Source organism: Candoia aspera, chromosome 1, assembly GCF_035149785.1.
Source record: "Candoia aspera isolate rCanAsp1 chromosome 1, rCanAsp1.hap2, whole genome shotgun sequence".
Taxonomy (NCBI): Eukaryota; Metazoa; Chordata; class Lepidosauria; order Squamata; family Boidae; genus Candoia; species Candoia aspera.
The window spans coordinates 142,142,990-142,164,431 of NC_086153.1; the positions used below are offsets into that span (position 1 = coordinate 142,142,990).

General features: G+C 44.4%; 1 long non-coding RNA gene across 1 annotated transcript in view; it reads right to left on the minus strand.

Annotated features, from left to right (window-relative positions):
• The window catches only part of LOC134488855 (uncharacterized), a 28,860-nt gene extending 7,668 nt beyond the window's left edge, over positions 1-21,192 (minus strand). The window contains exons 1-2 of the long non-coding RNA XR_010067057.1: positions 21,010-21,192; positions 20,304-20,394 (exon numbers count right to left, since the gene is read on the minus strand). This is a non-coding gene — a long non-coding RNA (uncharacterized LOC134488855). The remainder of the gene's footprint in view (positions 1-20,303; positions 20,395-21,009) is intronic.
• Positions 21,193-21,442: the final 250 nt, after the last annotated feature.

Here is a 21,442-nt window from a genome sequence, read left to right on the forward strand (position 1 = left end):
GCACACTCAATACTTCAAGTTGGACTAGGGAATAAACTCAAAGCCTGTGAAGGCAACAGAGGAGTGTAAGACCCAATCTGAGTAATTTCTATTGCAGTTATATTTTGCATCAACTGAACCAGCTTCAGCAGCAGTCCCATGTATAATGTAGTACAATTATCCAAATGGGAGCTTCCCAGATTTTCCATTTCCAGATAGGGCTGCAGCTGAGATATCAACCACAGCTGGTGCAAAGCACAGCATGCTGTCAAAACTGCTTGAGCTTATACTTCTGCACTTTCACTGGAAATGTAATCCTCTCCAGTACAGCTTGAATCTCCCTCATATGATCTGAGCAACCACCTGACAGCAATGCCTCCATCAGTTTTCTTTCAGCCCATTCTTCCAGGAGATACAGGTCCAGCACCTCCTCCCGCCTCCCTTGAGGAGAAGTAGAATTCTGTGTTGTTTTCAAACAGCATACAAACAATTTTGCTTAGCTGTTTCATGTTTAACAGACAGATTCTTAGATGTGGCCTTCTGGAGTCCCTCTAGTGAGAGGAGATGGGCAGTGACAAATTTGATAAATAAATAATAATCAGAAGATGGAATAAACAGATGGGGACTCTGACATGAATATGCCAGGGACATAAGCAAAGGTATCCATGCCATTAGCGCTTTCGTCAATTCTGTGTGAGGGTATTGTAAAATGCTCAGGAAGACATTTTAGAATGGCTCAGAATGGCAACACTGGCCCTACTGCAGGTCTGGGGCAGAAATAGGTATGAGTTGCTCCTCTCAGCAAGGTCCCTAAAGTTAAGGTGCTGTGGTCAACCACACATTCGCCACCACATGTGTACTGCCGATGATGGGGGAGGTGGGGTGGAGGGAGTGGGAGATTTAAAACAGGGCTGAAAGCTGGCGAAGGGTGTATTAGAAAGGTTTAGGAGATGAGTCAGAGTCTGAAAGGAAAAGGCTGCTGTCTTCCTCCTCTGGAAGAGACAAACCAGCATTTGCAGATGCCAGCTTTCCACAGGGAGAGGTATGAGCACAACTTCTGGCCGATGAGAAACCGAAGAGGAGAAGGAGAAACTTGACTGGAAAGGGACCTTGGACATACCACCACTCAGTCTGAATTCCTATACGTCTCCTGGCTCTATCTACGAAGTCCCTCCATGATGCAGTGAGGGCTTTCAGGAATTTTGATCAGTTTGAATAGGCTAAGTTCTGTCCCATAATAACCAAGGGCCCTAAAAAGATAGTGATATACAGTATTTCACAAATTGCACCCAGTCCTGGCTCAACTTTAAATGGAGTTGACGTGAGTGCTTTCAAGATTCCCCTCCCCATGAAGAGATATAAAAGAATCATAGGAAAACCAACTGCCATCCAGAAAGAGTTTGTTATATAGTTGCTGGCAAGTAAAAAGATATTTTGGCCCAAGCATAAATGATATTAACATTTCCAACCAGTATTGAATATTTATACTTTGTCTATGTAGCCTAATGTAACACATTCTGCCATATTTATATTGTTTTGTTTCATGTTAAGTTTCTTGACTGTAATAAGCTTACAATGCAATATTAATGTTTCCTAACAAATGTGTCATATGAAAACATATTAAAATGTGATAGCATACCATCCTTACTTTCATGGATGGGAAATTTGGGTGGCACACAAACTTAATAAACGAATAAATTGCACACACACAGAAAAAGATCTCACATTTTGCCAAAATATATTTGCCATGTAAAACAACTGGTCTTTTGTTCAGTGAGGATGCTCAGTTTCCTGACCAAACTCAGGCTGTATCTGAAATCTCACATTTCCTCTTTCTAAGCAAGAGGCAAAGAAAATCGCTACTTGGCACAGGGAAAAGAAGCATTTCCAAGAAGTAAAATCTTCTTGTAGGTTAATGTCACTTACACTGTGTCAATTGATTGCTATAACAAAAAACAAAAAAAGGGGTTCCAAAGAAATTGTAAGTCAGCTGTAATTTCCTTCCCATTGTTACACTCAGGCCTAGAGCTAAACATAGTAAGTGTGGATAGCAGAGGACCGCTGGTTCTAAATTATCCAACTTCCTTGAATAGTACCACATCCCTGAAGCAGTTGTTCATTCCCTTTACTATGCAAAACTCCTTGCTTGGCTAATAAAGCAACAAACATGCAAAGAAAATGGAAGTTCTTTTCCTGCTACAATACCATCACCACTCAGCTTCACAACTAAAGAGCCTGACTTTTGCACATTTGAGAAGTCCATACCAAGTGCCCTTTGCACATTATCACAGCACATGCTTTTACTCAACACATTGGAGCTGAGTGTTATAACACATTCCACCACACTGGAGCTGCCTTTGGCACTGAAAACAGGTTTAGAGTTCCACAACAATTGTACAACCCATTTTCTGAAGGCTTCTTCATCTGTAGCCAGCCCCACTGATTTAGTGTTAGGAAATCCTTCTCCAATTGCCCAGGTGGACATGATACTTCAGTATCTAAAGAACCCATGGAAAAAGCCCATCATGACACAGTGGCAAGATTCAATAATGAGTCTTAATTACTGAGATCCCATATCTATCTTCTGATGACTTCTTAGCTTGGATCCAAGGCTCCCATGAGTAAAATGCTACTCTCATGATGCTTTAAGTGGAGGAAAAAAGAAACAAGGCATTTTCATGTAGCTCTTCCCTCTTGCAGTCCTCTGAAACTCAATTCCAGATAACTGAAGAACCCTCAGATCAGGTGTGTCCAACCTTTTGGCTTCCCTGGACCACACTGAGTGAAGAAGAATTGTCTTGGGACACACATAAAATATATAATATAGTTAATGAATATAAGTAATAAAACTTCATTTATTTTTTATATTTTTTATTATAAAATTTTTAAAAAGAGGGCAACATAAAACTAGTGGGATATTCGACTTTGTGAAACTAATGCATCAATGTCTGGTTCGATCAAAGTGATTGCAATTCTCAGTGAGTTCTCAAGATGCTCATCAGAAATTTTAATTCTAATGTTACTCTTTGTGTCCTTCATCCTTGAAAATAGTTGCTCACAAATGTGAGCCCTAAATTAGGTTGACCATATTTCCTTGAGACAAAAACGGGACATTGGGATGCAACAATGGGACAGGGTTAAACTTACATCATATTCCGTATCAGTCCCTGTGGCGTTGTTTCCCAGTGCGAGGGGCAGTCAGGCTGGGATCTCACAGCAGCAAGGCAAGGCAGAGCAAGGCTGATCTGGAAGGCTGATACCTCACAGCAGAATTCCCCTGGCGCAGCAGGGCAAGAGGCAGGCACTAGGACTGGCATGGAATTTCAGCCAGGCTCTGAAGTGGAACTCCACGTGGCAGCAGCAGGATACAAGCCAGCAGCAGACTCAGGGATGGCGGTGACAGTGAGGCAAGCACCAGCAGCAAGCCGGGGGACAGCAACAGCAAGACCAGACCTGGTGGCAGGCTCAGTGGCAGCAGCGGTTTCTGGTGTGACAATGAGGCAGGGCGAAGGGCCGGGGTCCGTCACGTTGGCAGGGCAGGACTTCTGAGGCGATTCCGGAGCAGAGGCTTGGAGCAGTTCTGAGAGCTCGATAGAACGGTCATCTGCGACAACCAGCTCTTCTCCGGAGCGCCTTTTATTGCCTTGAATCTCCCACCACCTGTGGGCGGGAGCCAATTACCTCTCACACTCCTGGGCTCTTTTTTCTGCCCTCCATGCTCGCACGCTGATAGGTGGTTTTTTAAAAAATGGGACAGAATGGACATTTACATTAAAACAAGGGGATAACGTTTTGGGGCTGCATTACTAGCTGTTCAGGGCCGCAAACGGCCTCTGGTCCACGGGTTGGACACCCCTGCTCTAGATTCTAGAATATCATGGGAGGTGACAGTGGGATTCTTCCCCTTCTACTAGGCTGGTTCCAAGCCTTCATTTGTTTCAACGATTTATATTGATTATTTTTGTACTGTGTGGATATTTCTGCTTGCTTTCCTCAACTGGAACATTGGAAGGCTGCAATGTGATGCTAGACGTTTTGTACACATTCCCTTCTTCCCCCATATGAAGATCATCACTGAGTATATATTTTAAATTTTATGTTAAAATGACCCTCAAATTGCATCCCACCTCCTGCTGCTTAATGCTTAGTTGCTCACTCACATAAGCAGCAGATTTCAATATTTATACATTCTGGCCCAAAATAGATGTTTCTGTGTGGTAGGACATGAGCACAAGTTGAAGTTTCTCACCCCCACCACAGCACTTTGTTTCCCAGGAAAGTTATGCTGGAAATGTAAATGGGGGAAGTTGGCATCAATCCATTCACTTCCCTATTAACCTAACCAAAAATATCTTATTATTCCTGTGTGGGCTGTTGGTATAATGAAATGGAAAACATGAAATATCTACCTCTACATCATAGCTGTGGGACAATTATAGCATGCTTTGATGTATATTCTCTCTTGAGGAAAAATGTTACTCATCTCAGATAAAGTCATGCAATGAAATGTTACCCTGCTCCCAATTTGGGATACATTGCAATGTACTTCATGGGCCCAAGAAGTTGCAAAAAGTGATCCATGTACACAAACAGATACTGTTTATTATTAGAACCAGTCCATATAAAGAGTAGGTTATTGGACTTATCCATGACTGCCACTCTTGGTTCAGTCTGAAGAGAATCAATAGGAAAATGCTCAACCCACACCTTAGGTTCTTCTAGACCAGCGCTTCCCAGAATTCTGAGAGTTGAAGTCCACATGCCTTGAAGTTGCCAAGGTTTTATGGTGATCCAGATTAAAGTGAATTAAACCTAACAGAAAGCCAGGAATTCCTGCAGGAGGGTCCTACGGCTTTACCATTCTTACCAGCTGCAAGCCTCAATTTAGGGGGCAGGCCCTCCCCATTTTTCTGGTGAAATGGTCTGGTTCAGGCTTGCTCAGAGAAAGCTGAAATTTCCAACAGCTGGCTGAGACTGTGATTGGCAGCTGAAGTCAGGAAACTCCCACCTCTCCTGTCATGTACAAAATGGGCTTGCTCACACTGTCTTATGGTGGCTAATCCCATTTGAGGAGTGGGATTTTTCCTCATTGCCTGAGGTCTACTTGGTTGCAACTCAGGGATGAATTGGCTGTTTTATCACATTGTTGTATACAACCCAGAGTTTCTTTTTGGTGAGATGGGTGGCTATATAAATTTGCTTAATAAATAAATAAAATTCCTGGAATAGTAACTTTAACAGGTATGATGCTTTATCTGTTGACTGGGGGTAGGAAAGATATGTGGGGGTGAAGGCACCCAAGGAAGCATTTTGAGGTAAATGACCACCTGTGGGTTTTTTGCAAATGGGATGGGGATTTTTATTTTTTTTTTCAGGTGAGGAAAGAAAAGCCAAGTGTTTCTAATATCAGTAAATCAGCTGGGGGGTTGGAGCAGTAAAAAAGCTAGGGGAAAAGGTAAGAGAGCCAGTTTGTTCTACTGGTTAAGGCAACGGGCTAGAAACCAGACGCCTGAGAGTTCTAGTCCTGCCTTAGGCATGAAAGCCGGCTGGGTGATTCTGGGCCAATCCCTCTCCCTCAGCCCAACCCACCTCACAAGGTGGTGGTTGTGGGGAAAATAGGAGGAGGAAGGAGTTATTCGGTATGTTTGCCATCTTGGGTTATTTATAAAAATAATAAAGGTGGGATAGTAGATAAATAAATTTTAATGTAATATTATATCAGTTGTGTATCTTAGAGGCAAGGAGGAGGGTTGGATTTTTTAATGTGATTTAATAAATTAAACCTGGGCATCTGAGGAAAATACATCTCCTCATTTGAGTGTTTGGTAACAGTTTGCTTGGTGGGTCATCCAAAACAGTCTGAAATTTTAACACAAGCACTTGACACTTGTAAAAAAATGAGAAAACCTAAGCATAGAACTTAAATTGGCTAAATCCTTTACTGAATAAAAGACAGGCTATCAATGGTGCAGTTTTCAAATGTTTTCACAAAGTATGTATCTGCCTTTTGTGAGGCCAGTCTTTTGGTTGGAGCTATGTTAATGATTCTAAGAACAATGGCAAAAGTTGAATGTTCTTCTCATTTAACATCAGTTTTATATCCACTGAGATTGTTAAAGAATCATAACTATAAAGCTGACTTTGTCCCTTTAAGTTATAATAAATGGATTTGAAATATGATTTCGGAATTAATTATAAGAATCTTTTCCATGGGAAAATGCTTTTGTTCTGAATTCTCTTTAAAAAAATGATAGGATGAGACTTTGAAGGTTGAATGCTAGAGGGAATCAGAAGGAACTAAAGATTACAATTCTGGGGGGGGGGGGAACAATTCCAGGAGAAGAACACTTAAATTTGACCCACTAATTGTCATGTTCACCGTTCCGATGTTTCTGCATCATAACGGTTCGCTTGCCATGGTGCTGATACGTGTTCTGGCAGGGAGGGTGCTGCTGCGAGCCTTGTACTAAAAACATGTTGATCTGTGCCAGAAGGAATGTGTTTAGACTATCTCTGAAATGTCAAGGTCTCTTTGCCCGTTGAGCAGCAGAGCTCGTTAGGAGCACCTGGGAATGTGGGGTGAACTGTATGTGAGGGAGGGGCTGGGCTGTTGTTTGTAAAGATGCTATTTAGTTTGAGTTTAGGCGCGCTTTTCTCATTCTCAGCTTTTTACCTGTTTGCACCCTTTTCTAAATAAACTCAGAACCTGAATTGTCATTTTGAGTCTGAGTGTTTTATTGGAATTAAGGCAACCATCACATAAAGCTGAGAATCATTTTTCAAACCAACCTCGCTGCTCTTTACCGGAAAATTTTCTTGTGAAAGAGGATTCAGCGATGGCTGAAGGGGGAGAGGATCTTACAGAGTTCGAGGAACAGGTGGAACAAGCTCCAGAGTCGACGTTCACGAGCAGGGACCCGAGCCCTGTCCCCGCCCGAGCAACCTCTCAGTCCGGGGACTCCTATTCTACAGCAGGATCAAAGAAAACCCTGCAGGATGACGGAGCGGGACAGGAGCAATTTCTATGGGATGCGCTGGTGAACCCTCAGCCCGGGCCATCCTGCTCGACATGGAAGCTCCGCTGGCCAGACACTCCACTGGGAATGGGCCCTGAGGTGTCAAGGAGCCCTCCGCAGGAGTGACTGGGGCTGGAGGACTCTGCCACGCCAGACCGAATTAGGGTCCTGGAATCCAAGATTGAATCCATGGAACACGTCTTGCGCTCCATGTCGGCTGCATTTGGGGATCTTGTAAGAATCGTCAAAGGTCCCGGGGCAATGCGGCCACCCAGCCTTCCGCCTTCCCCCTCACAGGCTCAGGGAGGGAGCACCCCACCACGCGGCTTGTCAGTGGGTCCACGGGGATCCACTCCCATAGGGGTGGCTCCGAGGCAGCCATCCAGTGGGGTCCAACAGATTGGGGGAACCCCCCGGGACTTCCTGGTGAAGTTTGATGGTGACCCCGCTAACCTGTCCTTCTATCTCACCAATGCCGCCAGCTTCATGAGACGGCATGGCCACCTCTTCCCTTTGGAGGAAGAGAAGATAGCAGCAGTGGCCACGAAATTGAAAGGCAGAGCTGCTGACTGGTATGTCCAGCTGTTGGAAATTGGGGCTCCAGCCCTGGCCTCATTTGACGCCTTTTTGGCTGCCTTAAAGCACTACTTTGAAGATCCCTTGGCTAAAGAAAGAGCTAAGGACGCGCTTAAAGCACTTGTGCAGGGGCAAAAGCCTGTTGCTGACTATGCACTGGAATTCAAAGTTTTGGCAGGCAAAGTTCCCGAATGGTCTGAGGCCACCTTGATTGATCGCTTTAAGGATGGCCTCAATTGTGAAGTCTTGCGTTGGGCTCTTGGGCGAGATGATCCCAACTCATTGCATGATTGGATCTGCCTCGCTGGTAAAGCAGAACATGCCCAGCGCACCTTCATGATGGCCACAAGAGAGGACAAGCCTGTCTCATCTGGCCGTGCTCCGGGGCTGGCGTCTACCTTGCGATGGGATACGGAGAAGCAGCACTGATTTGTCCAGGGGCAATGTATCACCTGTGGGAAGCCAGGTCACTGGGCTGTTGACTGCCATCACACTAATACAGAATGAAGCAAAATATTTTAACATTGGACATAAGGATAGTTTTGAACAATGGACCCAGGAGTTAATTTTAAGAGTGTCTGCCATTATAGACAAACTGTGTTTAAAAGACATTATGAAAGAGGAACAGATTTTACCAGACAAGATAGACTGATCTGAAAGTGGATTTAAAAATGTCAGGCTACAAGAATAATATGGAAAAAGATGCTACACTGGGCATACAAAAGAAACTAGCTGATGTCTTAATAATTAAAAGGGATATACAAAGAACAAAGCAAGAGAGTGACCTGGATAACTTTCCTATACTGGATTTAGAGGCTTATTAAAGCTTTGAAGAATTTTGTGAGAAGGGACAAAGAAAAACTGAAAAGAAATCTAGTTCTAGGGGATTAATCAAAGGGAGTAGAGATCAAGGTTGTTAAAAGTAAAAGGAAGTAATATAAAGTTGGTTTATTTGATCAAGGTTAAAATAGATACGTTGTTATCTCTGGTAACCCTTAATGGACTTTTGCTGATGAGGACTGAAATGGATTTAAGGCTTTAAGGATTTGTTTATAGATAAAATATGGGAAGAAGAGATCATTTGTTGTGTTTTAAGAGAAGGTGATAAGTTACTAAAATTGTTTATACTTGTGATGAAGGGGGAAGTCATTTCTTTATATATTTCTTTTCTTTTTCTTTACTATATTCTTAGTAAAGAGTACTTCTATTTTTTTCTTTTCTGCACCTTCTATTTTTTTTTTTAGTATTAGTTTTTATCTTTGTAATTGTAATTTTTAATAAAATTACTGTTAAAAACAAGAAAATAGAGGATTGTAAAGGCCAGTAATTTAGAGCTCAATTAGGTGATTTTAAAATCAGGATTTAGGAGGACACCCCTCAGGTGACAACATGCACTACTTGTTTCTAGATGTTGTGGCGGTGGCCCCTGCTGTATTTTGCTCTTCCCTCTTCCTGCTTATTCTGCAAGGTGAGACTTTAACCCCAGAATCCTGACTTGTCAACGGCACTGGTTATGGAGGACTGTTAGGTGTTCAGTAACTAGTTTCCCCTTACTTTTGGTATCCATCTTTGTGTAATGTGTTAAAGATCCCTATGGCATTATCAACGTAGCCTGTATCAATGTCAGGATGCAACAATACATTTCACAATTTACTGTGAAATGTCTTGGAGGAAATAAACAAGACTGGGCTCCACCACACATGTGCTGGCCACCTCTTTTACTTTCTAAAATGTAAGCTTAAAGGGACTGCAAGGGGACACATTATTTTATGGTTGTAGCATCATCTCTTTCCTTCTCCCTCCCTTTTAAAAAAAACTGCTTCAACTCCTGCCTCAAAGCATGTTTATGGCAGGGCTGGATTATGTGCTTAGCTTGCAAAATATCCTTGGGTCAGTCCATAGGTAGGACTGCAAAAAGTCTTCTGTCTGAAACCCCATTCGGTGAAGTCAGGGTTGAGACAGGCAGAGTGATAACCTGCCTAAAAATAATGCAGGGTTTTTTTGTGTGTGTTTTGATCTGGACAAAAAAAAGAGACCCCACTTCTGTTACCCTCCTTTGTGAGTGTTCTCACCCTCTACTTACTTTACAAGGAGTTGTCAGGTAGAAGAGAAATAGCATTTGATTGCACCTGCACCCAGTAACATTCTTGAACCACTGACATACCCAATAACCGATTTCTTTGCCATACTTCGTCTCTTGTCATTTATATCATAATCTCTGGGATGTTTTGCCAAGCTAGGTTAACTCATTTATCCAGACATGATAAATAGTCATTGCATGAAGAGCACAACCTCAACACCTATATTCCCATTGTTTCGTGTCCAACAATAAAGCCCAATTCTTAGTGTGTGACTCAAAAAATTGCCAATTTCACACTTGATTTTCCCCCTGCTCTACTTGGCAGCGCTCATGCTTCTTGCCTGTCTCCATGGGCTGTGGAAAATGGAAGTGATTTTCAGTCAAACCATTAATAATGTCTTGGTATATGCGGGTGTGGGACTGATATGTTGCCATTATAATCTGAACCTCGGCCTCACTTTGGCTTGATTAACTCAGCCTTCTGAATCAGTAATTCTCAGGTATTTCCTATCAGGAATAACTCTTCCATATGATTCTTAATTGGATAAAGAGGGTATAACCCCAGTTAGAAGTTTTCCACATCCTAAATCTATCTATCTACCTCTCTCTTAAATGCCACTTACATGCCATCCATAGCAAAAGGTTTTAAGGCAGCTTTCCATACAAAAAAGCTAAATAAAAAATGTTATAATTTGAAGCATTAAAGAAGCAGAAATAGGGTAAATATAATAACACACAGTATTGATGTGAACATTCTAAAAATACAACAGTATCTATAGAATTCTTTAAAAAAAGATTAATAAGTTGTATGGTTCTGTCTCTAGTCCAGCAAAGTTGGCTCACAGGTACTTTTGGATTTTGGATTCTGAAGCAATGATCACACCAGTAGGAATATGTATGGCTTTATTCCAAGGCACTATGAAAAAATTACTCAAGATAGCAATCAAAGAATATTCAAAAATACTGAAGATCAGAAGAAGGGAGACAGAACAGAAGCTCAAAAGAGGTGTGTGAACCTCTTTCAAAGCTGGTCTATATACAGCACCCCCTGATTAGGTCTGTGTCCCATTTCATGGGGGTTTCTGCCCAGCTTATGTATGCTCCAAACCATGATTAATGACACCTGTTTTCAGTGGCCTCATCTTACTCTATTTTTGCCAAGGAAAGGAGGATAAGTTTATCTTTCCTTTTTCTTGGAATGCTTTGCTTATTCCTGCCAAGGTTTTGGATTGAAGATGAGAAAGATCATCATACTCTAGACAGTTGTTCCATATCAAGGACAGGATGAAAAAAAGTACACTCCTTTAGTGACTGAAATAAATGCTTAATTCTGTCTTACATACTCAACCATTAGTTCCATGTACCATGCCCCAAAGGAAAGAAGTGCACAGCACTACTCAATTCTTCCCTGCCAATCTGTCAGTGAAGCCACCACCTTCACTGCACAAGTTAAAAGCTTGGGGAAATTAAAAAATAAAGATTTATCCAGTGCCAAAGGTCCAGAGTAAATGCCAGGTGAATTTCACTAGAAGGGGCTTTCATAATTGAGGCCCCACTTTTGGAAAGCTCCTTTTCAACACCCTTTTTCTCCTTTTGGTAAAGATACCTAGAGAAGAACTTTCAGAGAAGATCTTGAGACCCAGGGAGAGCATGTTATCTAAATATTTTTTTCTTTTTCTTACTGACTCTGTGCTATCAAGTTGGTATCAACTCTTCGTGACCACATAGATAGCTTTTCTCCATGATGATCTGTCCCTAACCTGGTCTTTCAATGGTGCACCCATTGCCACTGTAACTGAGTCCATCCACTGCCAATCTTTAAATAAGCTATCTCCAAACGCCTTAGAACTAGGACTGAGGCTTAGAAGTAGACTAGAAACTACTCTAGAAAGCAAAGCACTGACATAATGTGGTTATACATCTGATCCTTGTGAGCAGTTTCTCTGCCCAATTTTGAGCTAATTGAAGTTTTCTTTTGAATGTACAGTGCCAAAATAGGGGAGCATAAAAACATGAGTGGGCAACCTCCTATTTTGCCTGACACAGGCAAACTGAAGAAGACACTTGCATGCACAATAGCAAGTGGATGGCTCAGACCAGCTGTCAGTCCAACTTCTGTGTCTAAGTGGTACTGTTCATCTCAGGGATTCAGAGAAAGGGAAGCTGTTAAAGCTTGGGGAAGAAAACATCATCCCAAAATTGGCAAACAGCGAATGAGCAGGGAACCTGCTTGCCATCATTGTGTAGTTGTTGAGGCTCAATCAAAAAATCAATCAGTCAGATGTAGTGGAAAAGGAAGTGCTACTGGAATTGAGGCTCTTAAAATGTTTTCAAATATTTAAACAGTTCTTGAAAGGGCAACACTATCAAATGTCTATTTTTGGAATGTCCTCTTTCTAAAATAGGCTGGCTGGTGCCATGTCTCTTTCACTGGATGTGGAAATAGGGTCTTATTAGAGGCATTCATCATATCCAGTCAACAGTTCAGAGCTGAAACTATTCTTGACCCTAAGAGATCCCTACATAATGGTGCTGTGAATATGCAGTTCCTTGGTGGTATCATAGTTTAGTATTTCACAAATGGTTGGTATTATGTGCTTTTGGGGTTGGGGGGACGTGTCTTACCTTCACACAGTAAAGATGGCAGATGGTGCCATTTTTACAGCAGCTTTTTTTTTCATCTCTTAGTAACTCAATATTTGACCTGATTTTGAAACTAGTAATTGGACATTCTGTTCTTGAAAATAATTGTGAAAGTGAAACATTTGCAAGGAAACTGTGTTAGATACATTCTCAAACTGGTTTAGGGAGAGTTTTCCATAGCAGGAAAAAGAAATCTATTCCTAAGTCTGTTTTTGAAATTCTCTTGTAGAAAAAAAATCCAAAAATATCTAATTGAGCCATGTATATATTTATGCTAGTGCACCCTATGATAAATTATTTCTGAGAAAGTAAGACCAGCGTTGGCTCAGTGGATCCCATGTAGGGTGTTGTTGTTTCTTTGCTGTTGCAAAAATAAAGGGTTTGCCATTGCTTTCTTCAAGATTTTTTTTCAACTTCCCACTCTATGTAATGATTGCCCCAGCCCCAAATACTCAGACTCACAAGAGGATGCTAAATGAAATCTGATTTATTAGAGTACTAAAAGCAAATACAGAGAAAGCTGAGAATGAGCAAAAGCGCGCCAAATACAAACTTAAACCCTTGCTTCAAACGTATCCCGCCTCCCTCATAACAGCCCCGCCCGGCACAGGTGCTAGCAATCGTCAGAGTTGCTAGCCTGGGAAAGTAACCTTGAGCGCAGTAGATAACACAAACACATTCCAAAGCAAAGCCAAAATATAATCGTTCTCATCCTCCCTAGACAAATGCAACACGCATCCAATTAATGACATGCGAAACGTTACGATGCATCAAATACATTGAAACGGCGCACATGACATACCGCCCTCCAAAAATACCCCTAGGGACTTGGTTTCGAGGGATAAGCGGAGTGGAAACGGGCCACTAGAACCGGGGAAGCCACATCTGATGCAGCGACCCACTCAGGATGAGGGAAATGCTTCCAACGAACTAAATATTGCAAAGTATTGCGAAGGCGTCTAGAGTCCAAAATTTCTTTAACTTCAAAGTGTTGCTGACCATCAATCATGATGGGGGTGGGGGGTGGGGGTTGCCGATGCCAGCGATCAGAAGGAATAGTCGGTTTGAGTAAGCTGCAATGAAAAACAGGGTGTAAGCGTTTCAGGTTATGAGGCAAATCAAGTTTAAAAGTCACAGGGTTTATCTGAGCTACAATTGGGAAAGGACCCACAAACTTAGGTGCAAGTTTCTTGGAAGGTTGTGATGACTTGATAAACTTGGTAGAAAGGTACACTGAGTCCCCAACTTGGAATGCAGGTTGGGGGGCCCGTTTCCGATCAGCATACAATTTATAATCCGCTTGAGCATCAGCCAATGCATTTTGAATCATTGGCCAAGAGTCAGCCAGTTGTGTTGACCAATCATCTGTAGTGACCGCACCTGCAGGAGGTTGTGGGAGATCCGTGATAGGGACAAAGTCTTTACCCAGAGCCACCCGAAACGGGGTCTGTCCAGTGCTTTGATGCACTGCATTGTTGTAAGCCACTTCAGCAAATGGTAGAAGGTCTACCCAATTGTCCTGCTGATAATTCACAAAAGCGCGCAGGTACTGCTCCAGAGTGGAGTTAACCGCCTCAGTGGCCCCGTCCGTTTGAGGATGCCAAGCCGTGGAGAGGGCTTGCTTCGTGCCTAACAGCTTGAGAAACGCCCGCCAAAACTGAGAGGTAAATTGTGTACCTCTGTCAGAAATCAAGCGGGAGGGACATCCGTGTAGCCTGTACACGTGTACAAGGAATAGGCGGGCTAATTGACGCGCTGACGGAATGGACACGCAGGGAATAAAGTGGGCTTGTTTGGAGAAATAATCTTTGACCACCCAAATGACCGTTTTGCGTTGGCTGGGTGGTAGCTCTACAATAAAATCCATGGAGATTTCTTCCCAAGGGGAAGAGGGGGCTGCTACCGGCTGCAGCAGCCCCTGGGGCTTGCCCACCTTGCGCTTGGACATTGCACAAACAGTGCAGGAAGCAATGTAGTCTTTGACATCTTTACGTAATGTGGGCCACCAGAATTGCCTCCGAACGAGGTGCAAGGTTTTTACAAACCCGAAGTGACCCGCGAGTTTGTCATCGTGTGAATGTGTTAACACGTCTTTTCGGAGGCTTTCAGGAACGTAGAGGCGGTCGGACTTCCAAGCGAAGCCTCTGTCAAAAGTAACATTGTCTTTATTCGCAAGCAACCAAGTATCCGTTTTTAATTCTTTTAAAAACTTTTGTTGCAATTGGGAGGGAATTGACAAAGAGCTTGGCTGAGCAGCGCTTGTGGTGGGCGGTTGTTGCGCGCGCGTTTGGCTACGCGTCACAGCTTGCATGCCCAATTGGGGCGCGGACCATAGGGTGCTCACCACATCTGGCGCCGCCCCAGAGTCTTGAGGTTGCCTTGACAAGGCATCAGCCAAGAAGTTCTTTTTCCCTGGAATAAATTTGAACTGAAAATTGAATCGATTGAAAAATTGAGCCCAACGAACCTGTTTAGGGCTCAGTTTTCGAGGGGTACTAAGTGCCTCCAAGTTTTTATGATCAGTCCATACCTCAAAGGGGTGATTAGCCCCTTCCAACAGATGCCGCCAAGCCTCTAATGCAGCTTTCACTGCAAATGCCTCCTTTTCCCAAACATGCCAACGCCTCTCAGTTTCGGAGAACTTGCGGGATAAATACGCACAGGGCTTGAGGCATCCTGCCTCGTCTTTTTGCATCAACAATGCGCCAATAGAATAATCGGAGGCATCAGCCTGTACAACAAAAGGCTTTGAAGGATCAGGGTGTTGTAAAATGGGCTCTCTGACGAAAGCTGCTTTCAGCCGCTCAAACGCCGTTTGACAAGCAGGCGTCCACCTCAACAACGCTCCGGGATTCTTGACTCGCCTAGTATCTCCCACCCCTTTCGTTCGAAGCAGGTCCGTTAGGGGCAAGGCAATCTCAGCGAACCCCCTTATGAATAATCTGTAATAGTTGCTGAACCCCAAGAAACTTTGAAGTTGCCTGCGGGTACGGGGACTCTCCCAGTCCATGATAGCCTGTACCTTGGCCGGGTCCATTTCTATACCTTTATCAGAAATCCTATACCCCAAGTAGTCAATTTGGGTCTGATGAAAGGCACATTTGGATAGCTTTGCATACAATTCAGCAGATCTGAGTTTACACAAGACTTTCTTTACCAGAGCTACATGCTCTTTCATGGTTTCCGTATAAATCAATACATCATCCAAATACACCAGTACACCTTTAAACAGATGTTCATGCAAAACTTCATTGATTAATTGCATAAATACCCCAGGGGCCCCAGCCAACCCAAACGGCAACACCTTATACTGGAAGGCTCCCAACGGGCAATTGAATGCAGTTTTCCACTCATCACCCTCCTTGATTCGTACACGATAGTAGGCTTCTCTTAAATCCAGTTTAGAGAAAATCTTGCCTTTGGCCAGATGTGACAACATGTCCTTTATCAATGGCAAGGGATATTTGTTGGAAATTGAGACGGCATTTAATCCGCGGAAATCCGTACAAAGTCTCAATGTCCCATCCTTTTTTGGGCGGAAAAGAACCGGCGCCCCCACGGGTGAATTCGCCGGCTCAATGAATCCGCGCGCCAAATTTTTGTCCACAAATTCCCTCAACAAAGTCAGTTCCTTTTGCGTCATGGAATAAATTTTTGGTTTAGGCAATTGAGTGTTGGGCAGCAGTTCTATGGCACAGTCCGTCTTTCGATGGGGGGGCAACTGGTCAGCTTCCTTTTCACCGAATACATCAGCAAACATCCTGTACTCGGCCGGCAAGCCCTCCAGAGGAGAGGCCGGGTAAGGCGGAGTCGCAGCTGCCGCAACCCCCACCATCTCCTCTGGGGCACCCTTCCCCTCTGCCGCTTGATAAAACCCATCCCTAAATGTGATGGTCCGGTAGACCCAGTTTATTTGGGGGTTTTGCTGCACCAACCATGGTACCCCCAACACCACCAATGGGCCCCCTACGGGAGCCACGACAAAAGACAACCCTTCCTGGTGACTGCCCAGTTGCAAGGCTACCCGCCCTGTAAAGTGGGTGACCGGTTTGCCCCCTGCCATGGACCCATCCAATTGAGTAAATGCGATGGGTCTTTGTAGGGGAAAAGTGGGGAGCTCCAAAGCCGCCACCACGTCGGGGTGCATCAGACACCGGGAACACCCCGAATCAATCATGGCCCATACTTCCACCGTCTTGACTTGTGAACCCAATTTCAATTTCACCATGAGTATGCGGTAAGTGCCACTCACCGCTGGAGGCTCGCGCCCGTCTTCTACCACCTGCCCAGCGGCGCCCTTTAGAGCAGGTGGCTGGCGTTTCCCGCCGGTTGCGGGATTTCGGTCTCCCCTTCAATTTCGTAGAACATCACATCGTCTCCCTCGGTCTCAGCCACCGCAGCTTTCTGTTTCCTCGGCAACGCAGGGGACTTCGCCGGCGGTTTTCCGGGCCGTTCCTCCACCTTTGCCTTCGGGCATGCTGCCACTCGATGCCCCTCCTTACCGCATCTCAGGCACAATCCTTTGGCATACCGCTTCTCACGCTCCTCGTCCCAGGGTCGCTGTCCCGGTTTTCCCCCGGTGGTCGATGTGCGGCTGGGCTTCATCTCCCGCCCCGACTTGACGGTCTTCCGCTGGGCAAAGACCTCTTGGGCATGTTCAGCCCTTCCTGCTAGCAGGATCCACTCATACAGCGTGTATGGGTCGTCCCTCCCCAGGGACCAGCGCAGCACCTCGGTATTCAAGCCATCTTTGAAGAGCTCGATAATGGTTGCTTGGGACCATTCATCCACCTTCCCAGCTAGCGCTTTAAACTCCAAAGCATAATCGGCCACTGATCGGAACCCCTGCTTGAGTTCCTTCAGGGCTCGCTTTGCTCTCTCCTTTGCTAAGGGGTCCTCGAAGTGTTGCTTCAACGCCCAGAGGAACTCCTCGAGATTTTCCAGTTCGGGCGCTTCCGACTGGCACATCTGGACATACCAGTCTGCCGCCCTCCCCTTCAGTTTGGTGGCAATGGTGATGATTCTTGCCTTCTCCGATTGGAAAACCCCCCCCCATTCTTCCATATAAGCTTTCGCATTAGTCAGGAAGAACGAGAGTTTGGTCGGGTCCCCATCAAACTTGACAGGGAAGTCTCGCATACCGCCTCCCGCCGGGCTGCGCCCCACCACCGGGGCTGCAGCGGCTGGTGCTTCCCTGACTCGGAGCGGCACGGGGCCCCGGGGCGATCGCCCGGGCGCTGCTGCGATTTCCATCTGGACCGACTGGTCCCCTTCGCGCCTCCGCACCACCCGTCGCCGTTCCGGGGTCAGCCCCTGGGAGGAAGGGGTTGAATGCCTCTGGCTGGATTCTTCCCGGAGCTCTCGCATCGAGGTTACATCCAAGCTCAGCTGTTTCAGAATAGCCTCCAACGAATCCATTTTCGACTCCAGCACTCTGATTCGATCCGGAGTGGGTGAGCCCTCCGTTGGCTGCACCTGCACCACGTTGGGGGATAAAGGGTATCTCTGCCTCCAGGATGGGCCCCCCGCTGCTGTGGCATCTCCTCGGGTCTCATCCCAGGTGAGCAGCTCACCCGGAGAATTCACGGTGGTCTCCGGGGCCGTTTTCAGCCCCCCGGCTTCGCTCTCCGACCCGGAGCTCGCCTCCTCTCTGATGGCGGACAGCTCCCCTCCTTGGGACGGTCGGCCGGACGGCCTCACGGTCGAGTCCGGTTCCCCTTCCTCCATCATCACGATTTCGGGCTCGGTCATCGCGGGCTCTCTCCCTCACAAGTTAGACGCTTGTCTTCCTTGGACAGGGGCCAGCGGAGTTAGGAACTGAGATTCTCAGCTTTATGTAATGATTGCCCCAGCCCCAAATACTCAGACTCACAAGAGGATGCTAAATGAAATCTGATTTATTAGAGTACTAAAAGCAAATACAGAGAAAGCTGAGAATGAGCAAAAGCGCGCCAAATACAAACTTAAACCCTTGCTTCAAACGTATCCCGCCTCCCTCATAACAGCCCCGCCCGGCACAGGTGCTAGCAATCGTCAGAGTTGCTAGCCTGGGAAAGTAACCTTGAGCGCAGTAGATAACACAAACACATTCCAAAGCAAAGCCAAAATATAATCGTTCTCATCCTCCCTAGACAAATGCAACACGCATCCAATTAATGACATGCGAAACGTTACGATGCATCAAATACATTGAAACGGCGCACATGACACTCTAGCTTACTGGGAAATTCCTGACGGTCTCCTATCCAAATACTAACCGCCTCCAATTCTGCTTAGCTTTTTCATAATCAGCCATAGTTAGCTAGGTGCTGCCATGTGCTGACTTCTGATCTTAACATTTGTTGTGAAGAATAAAATGTGGACACTACTCTGAACTCCCTGGAGGACAGGTGGAATGTAAAGGTAGTGCAGGAGCAATCTAGCAGCCAATGTTATTTACATTGTTTGATGTAAAACCTTAAATTGTACAGTAGGAGAGCCCCTGAAGTTATGTGTGTAAAGTTGTCTGCTTAGGAAGTGCCCTTGAGATGCACATGGCTGACACTTTCAAGGGAATTGTGCCTCTCAGAGTGCATGATCCAGCCAACACTAAATAGCCTGAAGCCTTACTGGTTTCAGTGGAAAAGCTTTAAGAATCTGCTGAACTATAGTTCTTAAACTGCAATTTTCATGACATTGAGCAACTTGTACTCACTGCATAACACTCAGCACAAGTGGTATTTGCAATCATTTAAATAATGCTTATATGTGCATTGCACTTCTAGACGGCCTAATAACCAGTTTTCTGGATAATGTGCAGATTAATAAAAACCTAATATTCAAGAAACAGTACAAAAACAACCAGCACAGTAAGTTATTATGTACTGTTCCCAATCTTGTTTACTGAACTTGGTGACTCTTAAGAGAATATTTGGGCCAGTGTTTATACATTTGCAATATTTGTATTCCCCTGATCCTCTGAGGATCTCAGAATGACATACATCATCATCTCAATGTATTCCCACAACAGCCCTGTGAGGCTGGTTGACTCAGGATCGCCCTATGAACAAGGCAGCTGAGGATTTGAACTCTCACCTCACTGGTCAAAAGTCCAATTCTCTATCCCCTACATGAGCTCTAAGGCTAAGCGCTTGACTGGCTTTGCGACAGAAAATTTAATACTCTTCAATTATCATCTGAGAGGGAAAAAATCAGTAGGCAAACCATTGGAAGATGGAGTGGTGCAGAATTTTAAGAAAGCCTGTCATGGAGTTGTTAGGCAGATCACATTCTGCTTTTATTGACTGAAGCATGCCACAGCTTAGGTGGTATGTCAATGCCAAAAAGAAAACTGGTGATAAGCCTGTCATTGCACTGAGTCATTCTGCAAGCAACAAATCATGCCATGAGAACTCAGGAAAAAAGTTTCTGAACTTCATACGAGCTCTGAGTGGAAAATGATTTGGATCCAAGAGTTGGAGAAACGCATACATGATTTACAACATCGGTGACTTCTCTGTGTAGGCCAGTCAGCCTATCCCACTTCCCTGCCATATTCAGTGTTAAGCAATGACATGAGGGTCCCAATCCAGAACCTCAAAATCCTTCAGTTAAATCGTTCTTCACTCTTAATAAATATGCTTAGGTTTGCAAGCACACAGTACAGTTTTACAATAGCTAAAATTCATTTTCTTATTAGGCAGGGAAGATATATGCAAAATATTGAACGTTGCTAGATGGACGTCAGAAGCACACAAATTGAATTGGATCACTTTTTGGCTGAAATGCAGATGTACAAATCTGTCTCCTCTCTCCCGAGTGAAGCCGAGTAGTTTGTACAAGATAAGCAGTCCTGCCCTGATCATCAATGCATTTCTGCTGACTATTTTTGTTATGTATTGTTTGAATGGAGGTAGCAATGGAAGACAGGAAACAAATCCCTGTTAAAAGGTTCATTTGGAAGTGCTTCTATGTGTGGCATTTTGTATAGTTATATGCAAGGTGGGATAATATATTATTCCAAGGCATACCCATAGCTTCCACAAAAGACAGACAATATAGGATACTTCCAGTTTCATGACACTGTGCAGCTACTCTGTCTTTTCCTCTTCAATGGATTTTCTGGGGAAAGAAAAAAAAGATAAAAGAAGCTGTAGGAAACACAGTGGAATACATCATAATCTGTGTAATTCTGTGAGAGTAAGCGGGTGATTTCACAATAACATCTTCACCTAGGAGCATTCACCAAGATTGCAATCCACAGATAACACAGAATATAGTTTGATATAATCTTAACCAACAGCAAAATACAGCAGTTGATATATGTAAATACTGTATTTACGTTTATACACTTGGTTGCAGCCTGAGAACATAATCTTCAAAAAGTGGCAAGCAGCACAGTTCTATACTGAAACAGACAGCAAGGATTACCATTTCTTTTTCTTTTTGTATTTTTTTCCTGAATTTAATGAGATGATCATAGAAATTCAGAAATGAGGGCGGGGTAGGGTCTAAAAATACAGTCTTGTGTCTTACAAGGCGTAGACACTGAGCTCTCTCTGGGGCCTGTAATTTGCAGTTTTCCCCTCTTAAACCAAAGGTTGGCCATAATGCCATGCAAATTCATGCATATTAAACATCTGATCGATCAGGAGCTTATCTAAGGTGCTGGCCTCCTTGTCATTTGAAATTCATCAGGTAGCTGTTTCCAGGCACGTATGGGGGAAGGAGGCTCACCTCAGGATTAGCTGACTTGGGGAAGCATTAATAGATCAGTTGTGCTTTCAGCATTCTTCAGCTCTGCAAGTTGATAAGCAGCAGTAATTACCTAATTGTTATGGGGAGGGAGGGAAAGGGGAAAGGATGAACAAAAGCAAGAACAAGGAAGCAGGCTATGAAGAATAAGCAAAGGAAAAATATCAGAAGGGCTGGGAATTTGCTTTGCAGCAAGAAGTATGACATTAAATATTTCTCTACTTCTATTTGCAGTTTGGCTTGCTAATGGGCACTGGAAATGTAATTCCACTGTCCTTGTTTAGTAATAGAGTGATCCTTCCAGGCTTATTTGGGGAGTAGTTTTGGCCTTCCCCTTCCCTTCCTGGATGACATGAGACTTGCAAGGGGCAGCTGTATAAGTTGGCAAGCTGAATGTCCTGTGCCAGCCAATGCA